This window comes from Megascapheus bottae, chromosome 7 (assembly GCF_031878675.1).
Source record: "Megascapheus bottae isolate mThoBot1 chromosome 7, mThoBot2.hap1, whole genome shotgun sequence".
NCBI classification, from domain to species: Eukaryota; Metazoa; Chordata; class Mammalia; order Rodentia; family Geomyidae; genus Megascapheus; species Megascapheus bottae.
Genome location: NC_143515.1, coordinates 27,856,940 through 27,867,345, shown reverse-complemented (window position 1 = coordinate 27,867,345; position 10,406 = coordinate 27,856,940). Strand labels below are relative to the sequence as shown.

Below are 10,406 nucleotides of genomic sequence, written 5' to 3'. Positions count from 1 at the left end.
ATTTAGAACAGACATTGCCCTTTGGTACATGCATGTATGATTGCATTCCCAATGGCTTCCACAGTTGGTACTATGTGAGATTAAATTTTATGACAATTTCTTTCAGTCTTCTCTCTGTAAGAGTTGAAATCCATACATTTTTACTTCTCTGTGCAGGCCCGAAGAGATTGAAACTTTTACTTCCTTCTTCTTGGAACTATTGTTTTAGAGGAGAGGGAGAGAATTGTGATACCCAGGTTAAATCGCAGTACACTCTGGGAACACCATACAGGAAAAACATGACAGGAATTTCGGATCGTAATAACAGAGATATCCAGCATTAGACTCATTTGGTACCCAAGTGTCAGACAGGTGAGTGTAACTGCCATGGTACTTCCAGAAGAACCAGGTGATGACTGCAGTGACCTTGTAACTCCATATGAAAAAAAATTCTGCCAGGCAAGGTGGCTCACATCTGTAATCCAAGCTACTCAGGATTCTGAGATCTGAGGATAGTGATTCAAAGCCAGCCAGGTCACTAAAAAGTGAGACTCTTATCTCCAATTAGCCACTGGAAAATGGGAAGTGGCACTGTGGCTCAAGGGGTAGGGTGATAGTCTTAAGATGAAGAGCTTAGGAACATCCAGGCCCAGAGTTCAAGCCCCATGACCACCCTCCCCCACCCCCCAAAAAAACAAAAAGAAAAAAAAAGAAATTGTCAGCGAATGTATATGTAATTTCTAACCTAAAAAAATTGTGGAATAAAATGACTTTTTTTTTGTCGGTTGTGGGGTTTAAACTCTGGGCCTGGGTGTTGTCCCTGAGCTCTTCAGCTCAAGGCTACTGCTCTACCCCTTGAGCCACAGCGCCACTTCCCATTTTTTAATGGTTAATTGGAGATAAGAGTCTCAAGGTCTTTATTGCCCAGGCTGGCTTTGAACCTTGAACCTTAGATCTCAGCCTCCTGAGTAAGTAGGATTAAAGGCCTGAGTCACCTCACCAGGCTACAATGACATTTTGAAATATATTGTATTACATTTTGGAAACATTACATTAGTATATCACTAATCACCATATAAAATTCTCTTATGAGAATTGACAAAGTACTCTTACCTAGATATTAGTATAAAGAAAAAGATAAAGACAGATATAAAAATCAAATGGACTTTGAGCATGCTAGGTCCTTACCCTGGAAAAGATAAAAATAGGCAAACATTTCATTTTATGGATTGTATATTTCAGTTGATATTATCCTTAGATCATAGAATTATAAAAGACCACAGTTCATTCATATGGACCAACTTCCTACAAAATAAACTGCATTAATTATTGCTTCTTTAAAAATATTTTTTACAGTGCTATGTAGTACCTGATACAAAAACAATCACATAAGGAAGCATTTATTTGAGGTTTAACATGAAATTGTAAAAATAAAAGTTTGTACAAACAAATCCACATTGAGTCATAACACATAGCAAAGGACAAAGTAAAAACAAAACTACCTGGCAGCTATATACAGTTGGACACAATCGTGTCTTATACACTAGAAATTATTTACAAAATAATCAGATCAACAGAATACCAATCTTCAATGTAGTCCTGTAAGATGGGTTTCTTTAGCATCTCCTGCTTTCTCTAATTTTCTCCTTTAGTATGGCTGGTAATTATTTTGGTGATTGCTACCACCTTGAGATGCCTTGCTATAAGTGCTCTGTTGACCACTGTTAGTCTGCATATCCTGTCTATATCCACAGTTCCCATAGTTATACCCAGTATAATCATATCCACCATACCCACTATAGTTTTGATTACCACCATAGGCACTATTGTAATTTCCATATCCTTGATCATAATAGTTATTAAATCTTTGGTTCCAGTTTTGGCCCTGACCTCGGCCATGACCCCTATTACCACCTCTTTCTCCAGCTGCAGCATCTCTTCCTCCTTTTTGTTGTTGCCGTTGCTACCTGTTTACATCTTTGGGTTGTGCAACTTTAATCTCACACTTCCCAGAACCAATTTGATGATATCTGCTTTCTAATAATTTCATTACTGGCTCCTCATCCGTATTTGTGATAAAACAGAACCCTCTTCTCTCATTGGTTTTTGTATCCATGGGAAGTTCAATATTTTAAATCTCTCCAAATGCTCCAAAATATTCTTTAATTTGTTCTTCAGAAGTATCTGGTCTCAAGCCACCCACAGAAACCTTTTTTAGGGGGTTCTCTGCCTTTTGAAGCTTTGGCCCTTATAGGATCTAACAATTTGCCATCCAGGTTGTGTTCTTTCAGTTCCAAAACCTTATCAACACTAGAGGGGGAGGCATCTTTGAAAAGCTTAAATCCAAATCCTCTTAATCTTTCAGTGACTAGATCTGTTTTAATTGTGCAGTCTACAACTTCCCCAAATCGAGAAAAATACTGTCAGATCTTTCTTGCTAATATTCCAGCTCAAGCCTCCAATAAACATTTTACCATCATCCTGCTGGTTCTTGCTTGCGTTGATTTTGGATCCCTCTGCGAATTCCTCTCTGTTGCTTACTCGTTCATGTCCTCTGTGCTGGTGGAAGGGTCAGCCGAAGGGTGTTGGCGCATAGTCTGGGCGGCGGCAGCAGCGGTGGCAGAGCCTTGTATCTGTTTTATGATTTCTTAGGATTAGCATTTTTTAAAGAAAAATGAAATGATCCTCTAGTTTTCTTTTGCAGATGGAAAAACTGATATTATATTCCAGGAGTTGGGATAGTGATGATGAATTGTAGGCTTTGGAGAGAGAGAGAGAGAGAGAGAGAGAGAGAGAGAGAGAGAGAGAGAGAGAGAGAGAGAAAGGGAGGGAGGGAGGGAGGGAGGGAGGGAAGGAGGGAGGGAGGGAGGGAGGAAGAAAGGAGGAAAAAGGGAGAAAATGAGAGAGAGAATTAGAGAGACACAGAGACAGAGACAGAGAGCACACAAAAATCAATGGTAGCTCATTTGTTAGTGTATGTCTGGGATTTTCCTAGCAGAGGTTCACAATAACACAATAGCTATGTGCATATGACCATATAAGATGCTGTTAAGCAAAATGAACTTCAAATGAAGTTTTTCTTTGTGATAGTTGTTTACAATGTACTAGGTGAATGTATATCTTTTTTGTTTATTTTTTCCCCTATGGTTTATCCTCTGTTGTCACTGTATGTGATTTGGGTACCTAGTGTATTGTTTATTTGAATTAGGAAAGGGAAGGGAAAGAAAAATGGTGAGACAATGGACAAAAGATAAACCAGCGCAACAGCGATACTCACAAGACAATGTGTTAGAAATGAACTTTACAACTTGTGTGGGCAGGGGTTTACAGGAGAGGGAAAGTGGGAGAAAGACATGGCAGGGGGTAACAATGTTAGAGAAAAAAATGTACTTTCTACTGTCATATGTAACTGTAACCCTCTGTACACCACCCTGAGGATAAAATTAAATTTAAAAAATGTTTACAAAAGCCAATGGCAAGTGATAAGAAGTATGCAACTGAGGCATCCAGAGAGGTATGCCCATGAATTGCCGAACTATAGCAATTGCACATCCACCCAATATATTCTGATTGTATGTATTGCGGTGTCCAGAATTAGTTTATTTGGAATCACATTTCCCATTAGACTTCCTTAGGAAAAAATATTCTCATGTTCTGAATTTTACCTTATACTCCTTAATACTCCAATGGTTTTCTTTCTAGAAAAATATTGTCTAAGTGTGAGAACTATTACTGAACTGGCTAATACATAGTGCAACAGATTTATGGTCTTCCATTTTTCTTGACCACAGATAAATCTTTTGATAAATTTCTAAATCACATGAGTCATTTCTAAATGGAACACTGTTAACACTTAATTACGTTAACAGATATTGTCCCTCATAATATATACAAGAGTATCCAGAATATTTTGATTTATTGCCCATAACTTTCAAATGAGCCAAAAGATTATCTGAGAAACAAATAGAAGTAGAAATCACTCTATCGTGGCTATGCTTAATATAAATCCACCATGCCCATTTTTAAGAGAGCTAGTAGGTTTAATATAGACTAATAAAACTAGTAGGCTTAATATAGACTAACCCAAAAACTTGTCCCCAGAAACCATCCACTAACGATTTCTGTAGGTTTGGAACCATGGATGGCCTCAATCTCCATCTTCTCACATCAACTTTCCACGTTCTGTGACTATGGTGTTCATCACTATACCCAGCTTGGCTTCAATATTTGTAAAACTAAAAATTTGCTGATATGTCTGGTTTCCCTTCTTCTGATCTTGACTACTGCCAACTTTCTAAACATTAGTTTCCTACTCTATAAAATGAAAGCATCTTAGGGCCAGGAGTTTGGCCTAGTGGTAGAGTACCTACCTAGGATGCACGAAGACCCAGGTTTGATTCCTCAGTACGACATACATTGAAAAAATGGTGCTGTGGCTGGTAGAGCTCTAGCTTTGAGGAAGCCCAAGGACAGGGCTTAGGCCTTGAGTTCAAGCTCCAGGAATAGCTAAAAACATGAAAGCATCTATATGAATTTAAATGGTTCTTGTTGAAAATAAATATGTATAAACTTACCATCAGGGCTGTGTTGTTACACAGTTTGCAGTTAGAAATTTCCCTATTTTTTTATCATACTCATGGGTTTTATAATGGAAATTTATTTTAAATTTTTTCTTTCTCATTGAACACCAAGAAATCATCATTTCCTGGGTGCAAGTGGCTATTCAGAAGCTAAGATACCATGATCATGGTTCCAAGTCAGCCTGAGCAGGAAAATCTGTGGACTCTTGAGATTCTTCTCTCCAATTAATCAAAAAATGCTGGAAATGAATCTATGGCTCAAGTGGTAGAGCTCTAATCTTGAGCACAATAGGACAGAGATAGCAGCCAGGCCTTGAGTTCTAGCATTAGGACTAGCAAGCAGAAGGAAGAAAGAAAGAAAGAAAGAAAGAGAGAGGGGGGGAGGGAGGGAGAGAGAAAGAGAGAGGGGGAGGAAGGGAGGGAGGGAGGGAGGGGAAAGAAAGAGAGAGAGACTGATAAAGAGATGAAGAGAGAGATAGAAGGAGAAAGAGAGAAAGAGAAAAAAATTATAAAGAGAAAAAAGAGCTCAGGGACAGTGCCCAGGCCCAGAGTTCAAGTACCATGATCAATAAAACAAATAAACAAACCAATAAACTGAACTTGTCTCTAAAAAGTATGTGAAATTCAACAAAACTGGAATTAAAAGTTACAACTTGTATGTTTGTATATATGTAACTCCTAACTAGAGTGCCAAGGCATCTTTATACTTGTAAAGTTGTAGCATCTTTAGGAATATCATTTGCTAAAGGTGTTATAATACTTAAAGAGTATTCTAAAATAGCAAGTATGATAGGAGTGAACATTAGTGTTGTACCAAAAGAATTAAAAGTGTGGTTGGATGAGGGGAGGTACAAATGGCATATGCAGGTTCACAGAGCTAGACAATCAGGTCTGAAGCTCGAATCTTGGGACATTATTACCTCATGTCTTATAAATCATGGTCCCTGTCTTTCCGTGCAATAAAGATTTAAAGTATACCAAGAGAGCTATAATTCAAGGAGTTTGTTCAAGTGTTCTGACTTCAAACTTTCAAGGGACTGAAGGAAAATAATGCTTTTGAAATTGAAATCTATCACACTTTGGGTCTTCCCATCACTGACCAACTGATTGCAAGCTCTTTTTTTAGGGCTGGTCATTTCTGCTGGAGAAATCCAAGAAAGCCTGCCATAAAAGAGAATGTGTTACAATAGCTGAAATAAGGTATTGCTGTAAGCTTAAGTGTAGGCAAAATTAATTGACTTTAAAACAAGACCTTCCAAAACTAAATAAGCAGCTACACTACAATTAACCAAAGCAACAGCAACATCCACCATTAGAAATTCATTTATTTTTTTTAAATATTCGGGGTTGTTTTAAGTGCAACTATATGTCAGGTACAGATATAGTTTTATGGATATTATTTTACTTATCATATGCCTCTAAAGAAAATATTTTAGTCCCATTTTTATTTATGGAAGTGACAAAATGAAGAGATTATTTGATTTATAGTGACCCACCAAAGAAAGCTCAAAATTTGAAATGTTTATGGAAGGTATTCGTCCTTAGCAACTATTTTTTTAAAAAAATTATTCCCTAAATCTTCCCAATATTCAAAGAAAAATTGGCATCTTTGCAATAGGAAAGGCAAGAGAGAAGTTACTATATATAGCTTTAGTCATAGTGCACACGATGTTTTATACAAGTCTTTGCATATCAAAATGACACAGTTGATACATGAATATATCTACATAAACATATGTGTGACATATATTTCCAATTTTGTTCTTTTGTGCAAAAGAAACAGAGCATTGCCGGAAGACTGATGTAGTTCCTAGTATTTATGACCAATAAAACAACCTGTCCTTATAAGGAGACTACCCCTACCCTCCTCCTTAGAGCTGGACTTTGGAGGAATTTAAATAACTAGATGTGCAATCCCTTGTGATCAATAGCAACTTATTTCAATGCATTAACCTAATATAATTAACAGATTGAACTTATAGTAATCCTAGGAAGGTCATGTAATTTTATTATTTTTTATATATTCGATATAACCTCAACTACTGTATCAGTCAACTTTTTCTAGGTCACTCTGAATTAGGAAAAGACTCATAAGCTAATGACATAAATAACACACATATATGTTTTGAATATGTCATATGCATATCTAATGCCTCATGCATGCAGCTCAGTTCATGTTGATGTTGTTCTGAAGCTTGGACTGAAGAACACCTTCGAAATGTAAAATTGAAAAGGGGAAAGAGACATGAAAAACAGCCCACTGGCCAAATCTATCCAATAGTCACTTTTTAACTTCATTGAGGTTGAAGAGTACTATCCTCCTGTAAGAAATACATCAATTCTAGTAGTCTATTCTGCCTTATTTAGATAGAACAAGTCTCACTTTCTAAGAAGGAAAATGTTCCCTAGAGCCCACTACTATCATTTCCAAATTGTTTATAGGCCCTTTTATAATGATAGCTGGAATAGTCCAGGTTTAGGTTATTGCTCATTTAAAAAAATTGTTCTCATTTTGGGGATGATTTGCTTGAACATTGGGTGTTGCATAGTTGTGCGTTCATAGATGTCCATTTCCTCCAATTACTCACGTTTTAGGTCAGAGCACTGAAGAAATGACTACATCTTTCTAAGATGAAGAAATTGGTGTCCTTGGCTGCTCACGGGGAGGAAAGATTACGAGACTTTCCAACTTAGAGATCACTACCCCTTTCCACCACTAGATTCCCATTTCAGTGCCAACTATGGAAATCTGTGGGCTGAGGTATTGGCTGGGAAAGCATCCAAAAGGGTCTTATCCTGCCACTGATTTACCAAGGGCAAGCTCTGATATTCACTCAAAAGTTTTTTGAACTTTCATCTGCTCTCTGGGGACAGAGGCTCTCTCTGTCACCAATCTAATCTGCAGCTGAATATCACACCACTATTTAAATGGGACACTAGCCAAACCTAATTGGTCTGTGGCAACCAAATGGCAAAGTTGGATGGAGACAACCGGGATGTTCCCTGTTTGTAAGTTAAGGGAGGCTGTTTTCAAATAGCAACTGAGTATATGCTTCAGCTGCAGCTTACACAGAAGCCCCTGCCAGCATGTGGCATGAGCAAAAGAGAGCCAACTTTCAAGAGATTGTTCCAATGGCTGGATTCCATCCCCCAGCACACAGCTCAGCTCACTTGCTCTCAACACCAGCCTGATGTTTGCACAGAACGTTTACACTTGCTTCTCACTCAGATAGTATTTTCAAATTTCAATGCTCTTCCAAAACATTGTTTCAGTTTGGGAAAGGGACATATCTGTAGAAATCCCTAATTTGCTTATTACTACTCTGGATAATAGGTAAATCAAGATGAATGTACTCTCCAGCCCCACATGGAAGGTTCATTCATGAAAGCAGGACTAAGATGTTAGCTGCGGTCAGACAGGCTTTAGGGACTTCAAGAAACACCCACTTATTCTAGTTCTGTGGGCCACACACATAACTAGTAGGGAAAGGTCGATGCTATTAATTGATGTGCTTGTGTCTGAGATCATTTTGGTTGGATTTGCCAGGCTAAACACACCAGAAATATTGTACTTAAAGAGGAGGGCTGTAATGGGGCCACACAGAGAGGCTTAAAAATAATGGTTCATCCAATCTTAGGGCTCTGACTTAACTTTGCCTAGGCATAGGTATTTGTAGCTGATTTAAAAATGTGTTGCCAAATTCTTAAGTTAGAATCGGATAGCACAGGAGCTTCAACTACATGCACAGAATTCATTCTTCTCATAAAGAACCAGCAGGTCTCACACTTTATCAGCACATAGTCCTACTCAAGACAGGTGAACTTGAAATATTAGTTTCTCAAAAGGAATGATTGTTAAAGACATTAAGGAATGGAATAAAGAACACATGTTTTAAATGAAGACACTGCTTTTTAAAGAGGTGGGATTTAAAAACATGGTAGCGTGAAAAATGAGAGAAACATCTAGATGGGGAATTAGAATGTTCAGAGGATTAAAATGTTCAGAGGAAACATAAATCTTGAGCTCATTCGAGTTCAAAGGATGAGGCCAAATTTTCTATGCTTGATCAATATTTTCTCTAATGCTAATGGATATTAGCTGAGCCTAGACTTGCAGGGGTAAAGCAATTCCTGTGAGGATTCTACAGATCCATGACTGCAGGGGAAAATGTCTCCTACCTAAACTCCCAGACAGCATCAAATTCAAGAGAGACAAGGGTCCCTCTTGAGGAAGGAGTAGAACCAAGCTTATATGACTAAGATAAGTAAGATTGTCAAGCCTAGAAGGAACCAGATGTAGTAACTGCTAGAATGCTAATGGGTTCTAATACTTTCATTAACTTAAGGCTCGGGCCTCATTGTTGAACAATAGTGCTGATAAAGAAACACTGCTACATAACAATCTTGATATCCAAAATATGTGTTTTACTCTTGTATGTGTGCTTTGAAGTTTGGTCTCTGCCCAACTGAATGTCCCATAGCATCTTCAAAGATTTCATGGCTATGAGGAAAACAGTGTTAAGAATTTGAACACACTTTCTCAGGCCATAATGCAAAAATAATTCCCCAAATATTTCCATCCCAATAAGCTAGAAAAAAATATTCTTTGGAGAATTCATAGCTACAAGGTAATCCTATCAGAGGAAAACTAAGATATAAAAGGTAGTGCTACTTAGGATTCATTTTATCCTACAAAACATAACAAAAGAATTATGATTTATTTTACTACATGTTTGATTTTGGAAACAAGAAAATCTTAACAATAAGAATATGTGCTGAAAAACCTGGACAGTAGGAAAGATAGGGGATTGAATCTCGCTTTGATTCTGTAGGTGTCAGAGAAAACAGCTCTCCTTGCTTCTCTAGAGTGAAGTAGAAGCATGCAATTGTATATTTCTTGAGTCACATGCTTGAGAAGACAGTTCCTAGTTTCTAAGTTTAACATGTTTGTCTAGTCTTGGATCATGGAGTAGCTTACAAGATTTGGGTTACCTGCAACTACTTGGGAAACAAAACACATTCTTTCCATTCCCAACATGCTTCAAGTTATAGCAGTTGGAGTGGCACTTGGAATCTACATATTTAACAAGCACCACAGGTGATTTTGATGCAAATATTCTATTTAAAGGTGTTATTTTGTTTTGCATTTCTTTTATGGCCAGAGATGTCAAGCATTTCCTCATGTGTCTACAGGCCATTCTTATTTCCTCTTCAGAGAAATCCTCTGTAAGTCTTTAGGCCACCTTTTAATGGGATGGTTGTATCTTTGATGATGTGTTTTGTTGTTGTTGTTTTAAAAAAAAAAAAAACTTTTTTTTTTTTTTTGCCAGTCCTTTGCTTAAGCTCAGGGCCTGAGCATTGTCCTTGGATTTTTCTCAAGGCTAGAGCTCTACCACTTGAGCCTCAGCACCACTTCCGGCTTTTTCTAAGTATGTGGTACCAAGGAATCAAACCCGGGTCTTCATGCATGCTAGGCAAGCACTCTACCACTAGGCCAAACTCCCGGCCCTGATGATGTGTTTTTGAGAGATTTATTTTCTTGAGCCAGAACCAAAGAAACGTAGGCTCCATGGTTTCCCTCATTTGTAATAATTAGTATATTCCAGGATTTCCCTAGCAGAGGATCTCAATAGCTCAAAGGCTCTGTGCATATGGCCATACAGGATGATGCCAAGTGAAATGACTCTAGGATATAAAGCAAGAGGTTTACCTTTATTTTTGTTTTCAATGTATTATGTGAAGCTACTTCTTTCCTTCTGTTGGTTTATCTTCTGTTGTTATTCTATATGACTTTGGTACCTGGTGTATTGTATAAACATTTATTTGTTTATTTGAATTTGGGAAGGA

At 37.7% G+C, this 10,406-nt stretch overlaps 1 pseudogene; it reads right to left on the bottom strand.

The window, feature by feature from the left end:
- Positions 1 to 1,581: 1,581 nt before the first annotated feature.
- LOC150060487 (heterogeneous nuclear ribonucleoprotein D-like pseudogene) lies at positions 1,582 to 2,448 on the bottom strand (annotated as a pseudogene).
- Positions 2,449 to 10,406: the final 7,958 nt, after the last annotated feature.